This window comes from Balaenoptera musculus, chromosome 18 (assembly GCF_009873245.2).
Source record: "Balaenoptera musculus isolate JJ_BM4_2016_0621 chromosome 18, mBalMus1.pri.v3, whole genome shotgun sequence".
NCBI classification, from domain to species: domain Eukaryota; kingdom Metazoa; phylum Chordata; class Mammalia; order Artiodactyla; family Balaenopteridae; genus Balaenoptera; species Balaenoptera musculus.
This window is the reverse complement of record NC_045802.1, coordinates 64,894,659-64,909,592: the sequence shown is the minus strand read 5'-3', so window position 1 is coordinate 64,909,592 and position 14,934 is coordinate 64,894,659. Positions and strand designations below refer to the sequence as shown.

The window sequence follows — 14,934 nt, the reverse complement described above, 5'->3', positions numbered from 1 at the left end:
AGTTTTACTGCAGGAAATTATAAAATGTATCCCCTTGCCGAATGTGTTTTCACTTTAGCGCACTCATTTTTCAGTGGCTTTCAAAGCAAATACAATGACTCATTACAGGTGGTAAATTGAATAGAGGTCTGCTAAAGCAATCAGTGCTGGGATAAATTAACACAGCAACCCAACCCAGGATTGTGGTGGTCAAAAAAAGGTGCTGTTGAATGATTCATCAATTTCATTCAACAAATAACCTGATGCAGGGTACTACACACATAGGAAGAACCAGAAAGTTCAGATTCATAGATTTCAACTGAATTTTCTAGAAAGACACTGTCTTCACCCAGCTCTTCCTACTTTGAAGTTGGTCAGTTGCCACCACAAGCAGCAAATCAAATTGCTTGATTTGGCTTTTACCAGGATGGAAAGACTCACGAATCTCTACTAAATGATGAATAAACAGATAGGAGCACGTGTTCCCAGCGCTCTTGTTTGCCATAAAGTCAGGCAAGAACCTTTACTAGGTCCAGACAAGTGTGAGTTGCACTGGTTCTCTCTTTTTTTTTTAATTAATTAATTAATTAATTAATTAATTTTATTTTTGGCTGTGTTGGGTCTTAGTTTCTGTGCGAGGGCTTTCTCCAGTTGCGGCAAGCGGGGGCCACTCTTCATCGCGATGCACGGGCCTCTCACCGTCTCGGCCTCTCCCGTTGCGGAGCACAGGCTCCAGACGCGCAGGCTCAGTAGTTGTGGCTCACGGACTTAGTTGCTCCGCGGCATGTGGGATCTTCCCAGACCAGGGCTCGAACCTGTGTCCCCTGCATTGGCAGGCAGATTCTTAACCACTGTGCCACCAGGGAAGCCCTGCACTGGTTCTCTTGATGTTTGATGTTGCTCAAACCTGCCCTGGAGGCAAAGGATGGAGACCCCTTATGTACGTTCCTCCTGTGAATCCTGGGAGGGTGGGTGGGTGCCCGGAGCTGAGCTGACACTCAGTCTTCCACCCCCAAACCACAGCATTAACATAATCACCCTGCAACTTAAGAGGAGGCAGAGCATTACACCAGTAGCCAGCCTCATCTTCAGCCCCTAACTGAACGGCAGAAGATCAAACACAGCAGGGAGGATTACACAAAACAATCCTAAACACTCCCAACCCCCACCCTTATGCTCATACAATGCACTGTTTCTTATTATGAAGTACAACACATATTCAGGAGAGTGTCTAAAACACAACATACCGTGCTATTGTGAACGGATAACGTGCTCGCTGGGAGAATCCCAAGTGACCCCATCAGGGACTAACTTCGCTCTAATCCCATCAATGGCCTGCCCATTTGTACTAAGCATTTGCTTTCTAACTCCAAGTCCGTTTCCAAATTCTTCTTCATGGATGTCAGTTATCTGGCCCAGTCTGATTCTTTGTTTCTTTACATGGGCCTGTGATTAACTTTTTCTTTTTTTTTTAAGCATAGTCCAAACCTCTTTCCTCCTTTATGGCCACTGGGCCTTACTAACTTCAGGCAGACTCCCCAACTCACCCCAATAGGATGGAAACCTAGAGAGATTACTCCAGAACCTCTGTTGTGTCTACACCTCCTGGGACAGATGGAGAAACAACGTGAGTTATGGCCTGCACTGGTGCCGGCTTGCTACCTCACAGAAAACCTCCCTAACTGCCCTTGAGAAACTTTCTGAGTTCTTTAGGAAGATAAAGATCTTTAAAGGCAAATGTTTACACTAGTTCAATATTTTGCACCGCTGGACAGCTCCTTCCAAGATGAACCCTCATCTCCAAATTGCCTGTCAAACCTCATCCTCTCTCCACAAATCCTTCTGGATTAATTTGGATTTCGGTAAATTCTGGACAGGATTTCTGATGATAATTTCATAACCGTACCATCATTTGGTGCTGGAACTGCCTTTTCTTGATTATTTCGTAGTGATTCAAACTCAACGTAGAGTTTTGTTTTATTTATTTATTTATTTATTTATTTATTTATTTATTTATTTATTTATTTATTTATTTATGGCTGCGTTGGGTCTTCGTTGCTGCACGCGGGCTTTCTCTAGTTGCAGCGAGCGGGGGCTACTCTTTGTTGCGGTGCACAGGCCTCTCAGTGTGGTGGCTTCTCTTTGTTGTGGAGCATGGGCTCTAGGCGCGTGGGCTTCAATAGTTGTGGCTCGCGGGCTCTAGAGCGCAGGCTCAGTAGTTGTGGCGCACAGGCTTAGTTGCTCCATGGCATGTGGGATCTTCCCGGACCAGGGCTCGAACCCGTGTCCCCTGCATTGGTAGGCTGATTCTTAACCACTGCGCCACCAGAGAAGTCCCCCAACCTAGAGTTTAAAAACATAATTCCATTTTATTTGGAGATGGGTTGGCATTTGAGGCTGGTCCCATTGTCAAACCAAGTCCAGCAACAGACTCTGAGCAAGAGGCTCAGGGATGCTGGGGTGAAGAGGAGGAAATGACAGATACGACCTTGTCAACCTCTGTTCCTATTAATGGTGCCTGAGACAGACATTAACTTTAAGGTGCAGGGTCTTGTGGTGGCGAGGAACGGGCAGGGCTTTGGAGCCAGGTGAAGCTGGGTTGGCCTCCCACTTACTAGCAGATGTGATCTAAGGCAAGTTTATTTATTTTTAGCTTTCGACGAAAATCGTGGTAAAATAAATGTAACATAAAATTTCCCATTTGAACATTTTTAAACGCACCATCTGTGGCATTGAGTACTTTCACATTGTGGTGCAATCATCACCACCATCCAGCTCCAGAATTTCTTCATCTTCCCCAAACTGATACTCTGCACCCATTAAACAAGAACTCCTGCATCCTCAGCCCCTGGCCACCACCCTTCTACTTTCTGCCTCGAATCTGACTACTCTAGGACCTCATTTAAGTGAAATATGCAATAGTTGTTCTTTTGTGACTGGCTTATTTCACTCAACATAATGTCCTCAAGGTTCATCCATGTTGCAGCCTGTGTCCGAGTTTCCTTCCTTTTTAAGGCTGAATAACTATTGTGTTGTACGTATATAACATATTTTGTTTATCCACCCAACTGTCGATGGACACTTGGGTTGCTTTCATGTTTTGGCGACTGTGAATAATGCTGCTATAAACATGGGTGTACAAATATCTGCTGGAGTCCCTGCTTTCAGTTCTTTCGGGCATATTCCTAGAAGTGGAATTGCTGGATCATATGGTAATTCCATGCCTGTTTAATTTTTGGAGGAAATTTTTAGCTTTTTATTAAAGTACAATATACTATTAGAAAGTGAACATAAGTGTACTGTTTGAGTTTTCACAAACTGAGCACCACGTGACCAGGACACAGGAGCACTCCTACCACGTTCCCCTGGTTTCTACATCATTAACTACCAGTCTCCCAACTTTCAACAACACAGATTAGTTTTGTTTTCAAATCTATTAATACTCTGTAAAATGGGGATTAAAATACAAACTTTCCACCGTTGTCGAGACGATTCATTTATTCATTCCACAGATATTTACGGAGTACTTACTTTGTGCAGTGTGCTATGAACAAGACAGATAAAATCCCTCCTACAGTGTCATTAATCAATGCATGTGAAAAGCAAGCATGGTGCTTGGCACATAATTGATACCCAATAACTGCTCACTGTTTGCGATCTCCCCTCCCCAACCTACCCCCAATCAGTCCTATCGTATAAGCAGCCTCATGTCTACCCTCTTCAAATGGGACCCTATCTGGCTCGTAGATCAGAGATGCCACCAGGGTCCAAGGAGCACAGAGCAATCCAGGCAACCTCTCCTCTGATAAACGTCTGAGCTGCAGACCAGCTGCACCTGTGTGGGCAGGTAAGAACAGATGCCTGGCCTGTGAGCCCACCTTCCCCAAGGCCTGAAAGGGCTTCCTGGTGCTCCCCGGCACGTTCCTCTCTCCTGCAAACAATGCCTAACAGCTTTCTGGTGCCCTGGACTTTTCACAACTGACGACTGAGCCAGGAGGGCTGGATTTTTAACCGGTGTGGATCAACTCTCACTTGCAGGAAAATATGTTTGGCCTCTCCAGTAGAAACCAGAGGAGCACGGCAGGAGGTGCCTGTGGGGTGCTCATGGCATGCTGGGCACCTGGCTCTTGATGGAGTCCGGGGTGAGCGCTGCAGACGCCCCCCAGGAACTTGGGGAATGTGCTATGTAGCAGGGGTGTCACAAGTGACGTCTATGTCTCCTTGGGATGAGAAACATATTTTTTACTAACCTGGGAGAAGATGTAGATTTAAAAAAAATTTTTATTGGCGTATAGTTGCTTTACAATATTGTGTTAGTTTCTGCTGTACAGCAAAGTGACTCAGCTATACCTATACATATATCCCCTCTTTTTTGGATTTCCTTCCCATTTAGGTCACCACAGAGCACTGAGTAGAGTTCCCTGTGCCATACAGTAGGTTCTCATTAGTTATGTATTTTATACATAGTATCAACAGTGTATATATGTCAATCCCTGTCTCCCAATTCATCCCACCCCACCCCCCAAGAAGATGTAGACTTTAAATGGCTAATTGGGAAGCTCAGAACATCTTTCTTTTATAAAACTTGCCAGATGTGTATCATGACCCACACCTAGGCGTCCAGGTTGTGACGTAGGCAGCTGGGTGCCTTTGCCCAGGCTTCTGACCCAGCTGCGGCCACCTTTTCCTTACCCGTCCCTTCCTCGTTGGTGGCTTCTCCCTCATCAGCACCCCTCGCTTCTCTCCTTCCCCCGCAACCTCAAGCTGCTCTCAGCAGGGGACCTGCTGTCATTTGAGGTCAGTGTGGATTTCAGTCTGTGTGTGCCTCCCAAGGATAAACGTTTTTAAACTCAGTGACTGATGGTTTAAAGTGTCCCCACTTACCTCCATCACTCTAAATAGTGTTTGCTATGTAAATACAACTTTAAGACAGTCCCCGGCCTCTGTTCCAACAAATTGTTGTCCCTTAGCCCCTCCTACATAGAAATTCTGGGTTCTCAACAGCTTAGCCCTTACCTGTACTTGTTAGGTAGGAATTACCTGGATGCGATGTTAGCCTCCAAGGGCACCACTGAGGTGAGGTACCCCAGCCGTCATGGATCAGAAAGACTCATGGTCCAAAAGGTGCACAGGCTTAGGATGGGGTGTAAGGGGGACACAAGGACCACACTGCCTCAGTCCCAGATCATACAAATGTCATATGTCCTGTCTCTCTCTCTCTCTCTCCCTCTCCCTCTCCCTTTTTCTGCTGCATCGCCTCCTGGCAGCACACATGTGAGGACCAGTATTGCGTGTTGAGCAAGCAGACCCAAAAGACAGCAGGCGTGGGGGCCAACACACCACCTGCTCTATCAGAGAGACTCAGGTGTGCACACCTGGCCACAGCTGGAGCTTGCCAGTTAGCCTGCCTAGCTCTTGGCGCTTTAATTCACTTTTCTTGGGCAGAGCACATACGGAACCAGATGGCATATACTGGGCATTGCCAATGTGTGGTTGACGTGGGCATGACCAGCTGCCAGCTTAGGGCAAGCACGGTGACTTGGTCTCTCCATCTTTCTATCTATGAAGAATAATGCTTGTCCCATTGTATATTCCTTTTATTCTGCTTATTTTTAGCATGGCTTTCAGATGATCAACTTACTTATTAGCTATATCTAATATATCCTATTAGGTTTGCTTATGTTTCATAAGCTACTTGCTTACCTACTATCTATACGTAACACTTAGGAGTTTCATCCATTCTGCCTGTATTTCTTGTCTCCTAGGCAGAACTGACTACTGCCAAAGAATATAGAAAAGGCATAGTATAGTACTTGAGAGACAGGCTTTGGTCTCTGTCAAAGAAATTCCCAGCATTCACAGTCACGTAGCACAGGTTTGGACAAAACAAATTACCTTCTTATTGTCCTAAAATGAACCCAGGCAGGGAAATCGGTCATAACTTCCCCAGAGGAGTCAGGGAACACTAGCAGATGTACAAGTAAGGATGAGTAAACATGTAACGGGCTTTGTTAGTCCTGCTTACATTTCACATTTATGGAAGTGGGGAATATACATATTGTATATACATAAGAGAGAATATATATATTGTATAATGTAAAAGAGAAGTCTGTATATGTAGATGTATGGTACATACTTCTGAAAGTGCTACTACCACAATACCTCTGCACATTTGTACTTCTGTCTTTGAATCTTGCCAGAAAAAGAGGCGTCAGTACTACATTAATAATAAAATGCTCCGGGACTTCCCTGGTGGCGCAGTGGTTAAGAATTCACCTGCCAATGCAGGGGACACAGGTTTGATCCCTGGTCCGGGAAGATCCCACAGGACGCGGAGCAACTAAGCCCGTACACCACAACTACTGAGCTTGCGCTCTAGAGCCCACGAGCCACAACTACTGAACCTGCGTGCTGCAACTACTGACGCCCACGCGCCTAGAGCCCGTGCTCCACAAGAGAATCCACCGCAATGAGAAGCCCGCGCACCGCAACGAAGAGTAGCCCCCGCTCGCCGCAAATAGAGAAAGCCCACGTGCAGCAACGAGGACCCAATGCAGCCAAAAATAAATAAATTAATTAAATTAAATTTAAAAATAAAAATAAAATAAAATGCTCCTTGTAACCCATTTTTGCTCCTGCGATCCTCCCCTTTTCCATTTCTGTCCACGTAAACACTTCCTGTTCGTGCCATGAGTCAGTTAAAATGGGAACATGAATTTCTTTGAGCATATGAGTTAATGTTATTCTGTTAGAAAAGAAAAAAAAAAGAGAAAAGAAAAGAACAGCTAGAGAGCTCTGCTGTCACCCCAAATAAAGCAGTCATGCGTCCCAAATACAGTGGATGTAGTGTGGATCCCTACAGTTGCCTAGTTTGGCCACCAGATGGCGCCATGCACCATTAGGACACTATGGTTGGCGCTGTGCCCGCAGCTCTGCAGGGTTGGGGCCCACGGAGGGGGCCTGAACCCGAGGAAGCGAGTGAAGGCTGACGTGGAGGCGGTGCAGAGCAGAGGCGGGGAATGTAGACTTTAGGATCAAATAGCTTGCTTCCCAGTCCCAGCTCCCCCGTGGCACCTTCGCTTTAGATTCTCATTGAGAAAGGGAGAGGCCCTGCTCAGGGGAGGTCATTCGGTGGAAAAAAATGGAATGATGCTGTGGACCACCAAGCACAGCACCCGGAACTCACTAAGCACACAGCATTCATCTGGGGCTGGAACGTGTATAAATTCAAGACTGTATCATGTTTATTGAGGGGACACCGTCAAAGAGACTTTGCATACACAAAGGACTTCTATCTCAGTTACCTCTAATATTTCTCATATTGCAGCAAGGGGAAACGAAAGCCTAATCTATTGAACAGATTTATGCTCAGCTCGTTCATAAAGCCCCTGAAATGTATCCCCTCGCCTCCCTCCTCTCTCTCTCGTTCCATCTGTCAGCAACACAGCTGGGAAAGTCTCGCCAGGGTGAGGTGCTCATTCCCCAGGAACAGCCCACAGTTGCTGAAGACTGGGTTTTGCTCCTCTCTTCCCAAACGACATGCCACTGATTAATCTTTTATTAAAAGGAATAAGTTGTCGAGGGGGGTTGTTTTGGGTTATCGGTTTAGTGATTTATTTGTTTTGAAGAAGAGGAAGGAAAGGAACTATGAAAAGAAAGTTCATGAGTCATACCTGGCATGACAATGATGTTTTTCCTTTTCTTTCTATATATATATAAAAGCAAAGACGCAATTGCTTTCATAGCATGGATCATTAATAGATCCCTTTCCCGCCTTAAAATTCATTTTAAAATACTTTAGTGCACCATTAACAATTGAATAATTGAGCAGAAATAGAGATTTCTAAGAAAAACTAATGGTTGACATTCTGCTATGTTACTCATTTTGAATGAAAGCTGTGGTTTAGGAAAGACTTTTGGTTCCTTCAAAAATAAAAAGGTAACAAAGTTTATATTTCAAGATGCTTATTTATGCTCAACATCCCTAATTATTAGAGAAATGCAAATCAAAACTACAATGAGGTATCACCTCACACCAGTTAGAATGGGCATCATCAGAAAATCTACAGACAACAAATGCTGGAGAGGGTGTGGAGAAAAGGGAACCCTCTTGCACTGTTGGTGGGAATGTAAACTAATACAGCCACTATGGAGGACAGTATGGAGGTTCCTTAAAAAACTAAAAATAGAATTACCATATGGTCCAGCAATCCCACTACTGGGCATATACCCTGAGAAAACCATAATTCAAAAAGACACATGCACCCCAATGTTCATTGCAGCACTGTTTACAATAGCCAGGTCATGGAAGCAACCTAAATGCCCATCGACAGACGAATGGATAAAGACGATGTGGTACATATATACAATGGAATATTACTCAGCCATAAAAAGGAACAAAATTGGGTTATTTGTAGAGCCGTGGATGGATCCAGACACTGTCATACAGAGTGAAGTAAGTCAGAAAGAGAAAAACAAATATTGTATATTAACGCATATATGTGGAACCTAGAAAAAATGGTACAGAGGAACCGGTTTGCAGGGCAGAAATAGAGACACAGATGTAGAGAACAAAAGTATGGACGCCAAGGGGGGAAAGCGGCCGGGAGGTCGGTAGTGGTGGGATGAATTGGGAGGTTGGGATTGACATGTATACACTAATATGTATAAAATAGGTAACTAATAAGAATCTGCTGTATAAAAATAAAATAAAATTTTAAAAAATAACAAAATTAAAAAATTAAATACTGTAAAAAAAAAAAAAAAGATGCTTATTTATTCAATTAGAAATACCACAGTGCCAACTAGGGTACCAGACACTTTCTAGTCCGTCTGGTGGTGGCAGTAGAAAAGTGGTATCAAATTACACTAATTTATATGGGAAGAAAAATAAATCTTCTCCTCCCACACTTTGCTATCATCTCCGAGGGTGCTCTGGGTTTTGTCCAAGAATCATCTGGAGGTCAGGGCACAGGTGCATGACAAGCCCTCCATTCTCGAGTCTGCCCTGCGGCCTGAGGGCCACCTGGAGCCAGAACCCCAAGGTCCCTGCTGGAGGAGGTGTGGGCCCCCCGCAGATCACCTGGGAAAGCCCAGAACTACTTCCTCTCCTTCCAATCCAGCACACCCAGAATTCTCCCTCTTACAGAGCTGGTTCAATGAAAACCACACCTGTAACAGCCAGCTGTGTCTCTGTGTCTCTGTGTGTGTATGTGCTCAAAATATGTTTTTAAAGGCGCTTAACTGGGAATCCTTGAATAAAGCACAACTGTATTTAATCCTTCCTTCCTTCAAATCACAAATTCCAAATAATGATATTACTGTAAGCTCTTTAAATTCTGGCCAAAACAAATCTCTTGGGGTTTTCAAAATCCTCTCTCACTGGTAGTGAAGCAAGTCTGTTTTGAGAAGCTTCTGTCACTCCGTAAGCAGAAGGTGGTGGCAGCCTAGGCTGCAGGGCGGCAGCAGAGAGACAGTCAAGAAATTGTAGGTAGAAACGTTTGGACTTGGAAACGGGCTGGAGGAGATGGGAGAGAGAGAAGGCAGGTCATAAGAATTAGAGTGTTTGGGAACGCACGTCTGGCCGTGTGGCACCGCCCTTACTGATATGAGGAAAAAGGCAGAGCGTGAGTTTTGGAGGGGAGATCAAGAGCTCAGGTGTGGACCTGAGAAGCCTAAAATGCCTGCGCCACGTCTCAGTCAGATGATCAGCTGGGCATCAGTGTGTGGAGCTCAGAAGAGACATCAGGGCTCCCTTCAGGAGAGACTGAGCAGAGACACAAGGAAAACCGGGAGAGGGTCCTGTCGAGGAAGTGAGGAGAAGAGAGTGTTTCAGTGGACCCTGCAGGCAGCGGCATCGGATGCCATGGAGAGGCCAACGCATGCAAACTGGAAATGTCTACTGGACGCAGAACAGGGAGGTTCCTGGTGATCTCTGCAAAGGGTTTTGTGGCATCCTGGAGGTGCAGGCGGACCGAGGCGGGTTAGTGAATGATTCAATATCGAAGGAGTAGAAAGAGTAGTGGAGACAATTTTTTAAAGATGTTTTTCTTGGAAAAGAAACAGGCAAAAGGCAGTAACCGAAGGGGGCTGAGGGTTTAAAAGAATTTGGGTTTTTTGTTTGTTTGTTTTGCTTTTTGTTGAAATACAGTTGACATAGAACATTGTATTAGTTTAAGGTATACAACATAATGATTTGCTATATGTATATATTGCAAAATGATCACCACAGCAAGCCTAGTTAAATAACATCCATCACTACACAGTTTCAATTTTTTTTTCTTATAATGAGAACTTTCAAGACCAAATCTCTTAACAACTTTCAAGTATACAGTAGAGTATTGTTAACTATAGTCACATGCTGTACATTACATCCAGGACTTACTTACCTTGTAACTGGAACTCTGTGCCTTTTGACCACCTTCACTCCTTTCCCCCAAGTCCCACTCCCCATCCCCGCCTCAGGCACCACCAACCTGTTCTCAGCATCTATGAGCTTGTTTTTTCTGTTTGTTTGTTTTTTAGATTCACATATAAGTGAAATCATATGATATTTGTCTTTCTCTGTCTGACTTCTTTCACTTAGCATAATGCCCTCAAGGGCCATGTTTTTGTTTTGAAGATGAGAAAAACGTCTGCATGTTTATGTGCTGATGGGAATGATTCAGTAAAAAGGAAGAATTTGATGATGCATCAGAGAGATTGGGGAAAACTGCAGAAGCCAAGCTTTGAAAAGGCTCCAGGGAATGAGAGCCATCTGCCTTTGTCAGGGAGTCGGGGGAGGGGTGTGCACAACTTGGGCTCTTTTGCTAGATAAGGGGAGCTGTCAAAGAATCCACTCCCCCCACAGCCTCACTACAAAGTTAGAGTAAAACCAGCTTCAGCCAGAGATATTTATTAGGCCAACAGTTATCAGCACAGAAGGCACAATACCATTCATGCACACAGTTCTGCAAGCCCGACCCACCCCCAGCTCTCCAGCCTTGGTGGGTTAGTAGGTTGTGCTTGTGTCCATGTTCCCTGCCACCGACCCAGCAACCTCGGGCTTGGCCATGTGGTTTGCTTTGGCCAATGAAAGGTGAGTGGAAGTGATGTGTGTCACTTCCAAGTAGAGGTTTTAAGATCCTTTCTTTGGTCTCACCATCGTTCCCTGCCCTGTGCCTTGAGACCAGTATATCCTACAGAGGGGCTCCCCCCTCAGGCTCGTGGGATGAAGGAGATGCAGAGCAGGACCTCAGCTGACCCGCAGCCAACATGCCAACAGCTTTGGTTGCTGGAAGCCCCTGAGAATCGGGGCACTGTTTGTTACCAAAACACAAGCCAGCTAAGGCTGACTGATACACAGGAATTCCAACCTACTTTTCCCACTCTATAAAGGATTCACTTGGACAACTCTCCCAAAGCAACATTCTGCGCCCTCTTTCTGATATCGTGTGGTCAGAAATTTCCCTAAACCATTTTCCTGGACCCAGGAAGCCACGAGCCCCATCTGTAAGAGGTGCAAGCTGGAGGCTTCAGTGGATACTTTTCCATGTTCATGTAAGGCAGATAGGTGTCTGAGGTGGTGGAGAGGGTGGTATTTTCAAGCTATTTTACCTTGTCCACACATATCAAATACTTTTAATGTCCCCAAGAAGTGGCCCTTTCTAACATCCATCACTCAAACTAACAGGCCAATAGTTTCGCAAATAAAAACCCATTTGTGGCATCTGATACATTAATAAATGGTCAATTCTGGACTAAGATAGAGACAATATCAAGATTTGTAGTGGGGCTTCCCTGGTGGCGCAGTGGTTAAGAATCTGCCTGCCAATGCAGGGGACACGGGTTCGAGCCCTGGCCTGGGAGGATCCCACATGCCGCGGAGCAACTGGGCCCGTGCACCACAGCTGCTGAGCCTGCATTCTGGAGCCCGTGAGCCACAACTGCTGGGCCCGTGTGCCACAGCTACTGAAGCCTGCATGCCTAGAGCCCGTGCTCCGCAATGGGAGAGGCCACCACAGTGAGAAGCCCACGCACCGCAACAGAGTGGCCCCCACTCTCCGCAACCAGGGAAAGCCTGCCCACAGCAACAAAGACCCAACGCAGCCAAATAAATAAATAAATGAATGAATGAATGAATGAATGAATGAATGACTTGTAGTGGTCACCCTAGGAGTATGGCCCTCTCTAATAGAATGCTGGACCCCCTGGACTGGGCCTTTTTGTTTTGAGTTCTGTAACCCTTTATCCAAACACAAAAATAGAAGGTTTCTGTTGTATAACACAGGTAGTAATTGACAATACTGCAGATTACTATAGGTTGATACATACTATTTTTTTTTTTTTAATTATTTATTTATTTATTTTTGGCTGTGTTGGGTCTTCGTTTCTGTGCGAGGGCTTTCTCTAGTTGTGGCGCGTGGGGGCCACTCTTCATTGCGGTGCGCGGGCCTCTCACTGTCGTGGCCTCTCTTGTTTCGGAGCACAGGCTCCAGACGCGCAGGCTCAGTAGTTGTGGCTCACGGGCCTAGTTGCTCCGCAGCATGTGGGATCTTCCCAGACGAGGGCTCGAACCCATGTCCCCTGCATTGGCAGGCAGATTCTCAACCACTGCGCCACCAGGGAAGCCCAATACAGACTATTTTTAAAAGATAATCTCTTTCTTAAAAAATATGTATTCACAAGTGTCCAAAAAGTACAAATCTAGGATGTGCTAAGCTCTTTATCAGTTTCATTCAGAGGACGGCCTGTCACAGCTGAGGCTTTACGTCCATCATTTTTAAAATCAAAATATTTCGATGTCAGTTCCACTGCCCTAAACAAGGTAGCATTTTCTAATGAGTTGACATTAAAGAAGGATTATGCCTTGAAAAGAAGCCCATGTCCATTAGTTGGAGGTTTTGGCATCCTCTACGGGCTGGGACCCTAGTCTTAGCGGGAGGACATGCAGGTGGCATCCTCTATGAGCAGGGTGGATGCCTTTGTACGGGCTGGGCTGGGACCCTAGTCTTAGCGGGAGGACATGCAGGTGGCATCCTGGGGGAGTCAGAGCCTCCACGGACCCTGCTCCAGCTGTACAGCTCACAGGACTAGTTCCTATGTGGATTTGCCTGGCATGATTCAAGAAAGAGAAGCTCATTTTCATCCCACTCTTCTGGAGTTCCGTGATAACATATAATAACACCCCAATGGAATGTCTTCCACAAATTACGTTATGGGGTGTCCTCAAGTAATTGCTAAAAGACACAGAGTCTAATTGTTCCATAATGTTGTTACCTACTTTATCTGGATGATCAATGGATCTGTAACTCTCCCCCTGGGTTTCACACTCATAACTGTGAGGAACGTTTGAGCCAAGTGGTAGATATGAGAAGAAACCCCACAGAGATTGTCCAGATCTCTAGAGAGTTACTGGGAAGTTTTGCCAAATCCTGCTCTTTTGATTCACACTGAGCTCCACCCCGTTCAAGATAATGTCGGATTCATTCTGGTAGCTTTCCATGGCTTTAGCTGAATAAGCAAATACACAGCACTGGCACTGAGCAATGCATGTCAACCTTTGTAATGGATTGAATTTGTTTCCTAAAAAGATTGTTCAAGTCCAAACACCCTCAGAATGTGACCTGAGACGGGTGTTGGGAAACAAGGTAGTTGCAGATGTAGTTAGTTAAGGTAAGATGAGGTCATATTGGAATTGGAGTGGAGGGCCTCATCCAAAATGACTGGTGTCCTTATAAGAGAAATTTGGACACATAGAAGCACAGAGGGAAGGTGACGTAAAGACACACAGGAAGGAGAGGAGGGAGAAAGATGGCGGTGGCAATACTGGATCATTTGGGTGCCTTATGGATGCAGAATCTGAGGGGGAAGCTGGCTTTGGGGAAATCTACCATTGTTGAAGACAAATAAAGTACAGCAAAGACAAGATGTGGTATTTGGCAAAATTGATACGAGGAATGTCCATTGACCAGGCTCTGGCTCAGTTGGAATTCAGTGACAAAAAAGGGGCCCAGATAATTAAAGAGGTTCTCTTAGAAGCACAAGATATGGCAGTGAGAAACCACAATGTGGAATTCAGATCCAATTTATATATAGCTGAGTCCACCTCAGGGCGAGGCCAGTACCTGAAACGCATCTGATACCCCGACAGAGGGTGCTTTGGGATTATGGAAAAGGTTTTTTGCCATTATTTTGTGAAGTTGGTGGAAGGCCCTCTACCTCCAGCTGAGGCACCGAAGACAGCAGTTGCCCACGCCAAAGAGTATATCCAGAAGCTTCGCAACCAGACCATCATTCACACTCTATGATGGGGGTATTAAGACTCCACAGTGTATATATTTTCCCATTTATTTCCTAAAACCAACAAAAATTAAAGACAGATGCTTTTTATGATTTATCATTGAAAAAAAAAAAGACACACAGGAAGAAGTGGAGGCAGGGACTGGAGTGATGCGTCTACAAGCCACGGAAGGCGGAGCTGCCAGAGACTAGACAAGGCAATGGGAGAGCCTCCCCACGAGGCTTCAGGGGGAGCAGGGCCCTGCTGCCACCTTGATTGTAGACTTGCAGCCTCCACAACTGTGAGGAACTAAATCTCTGTTGTCTCTAGCCATCCAAGTTTTCCGTACATTGTCAAGCAGGCCTAGGAAACTGATGCCACTGTCATTTATCTGTGAAGACTTTAGTCTCTGCCCTCTGTGGTTCTCCTAAACCTTTTGATCAGTAGGAAGACCACACAGAGGGATGCATGGAGAGAGGAGAGAGAAGAGAGAGAGGATGGGGAGGCCCAAGGGTGAAAATCCCCCAGGTGATGGGTGGATCTACCATAAACATCAGCAGGGCAAGGCAGGTGTGATGGCTCTGGCGGGGCTTTGAGGTCCTGAGGCTGTGCCCCCTCCCAGCGGACCACATGCTTGTGTATCTGCATGCGTCCCTCTGTCCGCCTCACCTCACAGGGCTCCCCATGCCCACCTG

The 14,934-nt window shown here is 45.6% G+C and overlaps 1 pseudogene; it reads left to right on the top strand.

Moving 5' to 3' along the window:
- Positions 1–13,746: 13,746 nt before the first annotated feature.
- LOC118884301 lies at positions 13,747–14,267 on the top strand (annotated as a pseudogene).
- Positions 14,268–14,934: the final 667 nt, after the last annotated feature.